We start from the raw sequence: 2,044 nt of genomic DNA, 5'->3' as shown, positions 1-2,044 counted from the left end.
ACTGTTATGAAAATAATTGTTATAACGGTAAATTGACGAATTATTGAAATTATTATAATTCTGTGTGTAAGTTGATATTGATAAGAGGAACGATTATTATGTCTTACCTTATTTGTATGGAGAGCACTATTTACATATATAGTAGTGAAATTATAGTTATTTTGAAAATTCATGTTGTTAAAAATTAAAAAACACGAATAATTCACCAAAGAATATATTCAGTTGTTGACCCACTCCTAGCAGACAAACAGTATGGTTTTTGCAAAGGACGATCAACTATCGATGCTATAAACTTGATAGTTAATACTGCCAAGGAAGCAATTGCTGGGACCAGATAGAAGGGTGGTGCAAAGAAGTACTGTCTAGTAGCTACATTGAATATCAAAATTGCGTTCAATTCCGCAAACTTGGATTGCATTATGAATGCAATCCGTGACAAGAACCTCTGAGCTATAGTCGCAAACAACTTTACGGACAGGATTCTGATGTACGATTTATGCGATGGTAAGAAGAATATAATATAACAGAAGGTGTGCCGCAAAAATCTACCTCGCTTCTGTGGAATATTATGTATGATGGCCTTTTGAGACTGGAATGCGGCATGCTCCAAACTAGTAGTATATGCAGATGATGTAGCCATAGTAGTTGTTTCCAAACCAAATGATGATCGTAAGTCTATTTGACATAACCTTGAGAAAAATTAGTCGTCGGATGGGAACAAAGAACCTCCAATTGGCACAAGAAAAAAGTGAAATTGCTCTTATTACGAGTAGAAAATAGACACCATCAAGCTGAAAATAGGAAATCTAGAGATCACGTCAAAACCTCACATCTGTTACTTTAGCGTAATGCTTGATGCTCGATTAAATTTTAATCAACAGGTGGAACACGTTGGTGCTAAGGCGGTCAGTAGTTAGGACGGTTCTTGCTCGACTGATGCCTAATGTTGGAGGCTCAAAACAAACCATGAAGATATTACTAACATCAGTGGTTACTTCGGTGCCTACATATGGTATCTTTATATGGGCCAATGCCCTCAAAACTCAAAAATCACGGAGAATGGCAGAACCTGTATATCGTCTGAGTGCTTTATGAGTTGCTTGCTCATTTCGCACAATATCGTAGGAAGCAGTGTGCGTCATTTCAGGAACTCTGCCTCTCTTAGTCTTAGCAGAAAAAAGACGGACAATTTACTAACGAAGATATCAACAACTGTGTCCTAAAAAGTTGAGAATAGAAGAACAGCAGAACAGCATCAACCGATGGCAGTATCTGTGGGTTATCGCAGTGAAGGGCAGATGGACGCATCGTCTCATTCCAAACATCAAAGTATGACTAAATCGCATGCATGAAGAAGTTTATTATTGCACTATGCAAATGCTGTATCTACACCGCTTCGAGCACGATAGCTCGCCAGATTGCCCATATTGTTTGGGCAAAATCGAAAATGCTGAGAACGTGTTCTTCGTGTGCCCGCGATTTAGTGCTCTACAGAACAATGTAGAAGAAATATTGAGCCAAAGAATTACTTCAGATACTATTGTAGAAGTGATTCTGACAACTGTTGCTGCTTAGAACCCATAAACAGATTTCCGAGAAATTTGCTAATTGACCGGCGTTATGGAAAGAGAAAGTAACAATTGCCTAAATTAATCAATTATCACATTTAGTTTAGCACCAAAGAGCAAAACAATGAATTCATGATAGTATTACTGAAAGAATGAAGTGAACGAGTAGTTGACAACCAATTTCATTGTTAAACCTAAAAAGTTGATGATAACAACTATGCTCGCCTACGGAAAAGGAAACCCTGCAAACATTTGCAAAATGTTTTACCTAATTCATCATACAACTTTATCAATTTCGTTTTAGCAGACTCAATAAATTTCAATATATAACATAATATTTAGCAGAATTTTTATTTTTTACAATAAATAGTAAAACATTTTTTATAAAATGCTGAATATAAAATATTAACAAATAACTAAAATTAACATAAATATATAAACTACATTAGTAAATAATTAAAAGTCAAGTTATACAT

Source organism: Ctenocephalides felis, unplaced genomic scaffold, assembly GCF_003426905.1.
Source record: "Ctenocephalides felis isolate EL2017-DRISC unplaced genomic scaffold, ASM342690v1 CF-g0.4_SCAFFOLD_00845, whole genome shotgun sequence".
Lineage (NCBI taxonomy): Eukaryota > Metazoa > Arthropoda > Insecta > Siphonaptera > Pulicidae > Ctenocephalides > Ctenocephalides felis.
Note: the sequence above shows the minus strand (reverse complement) of the source record.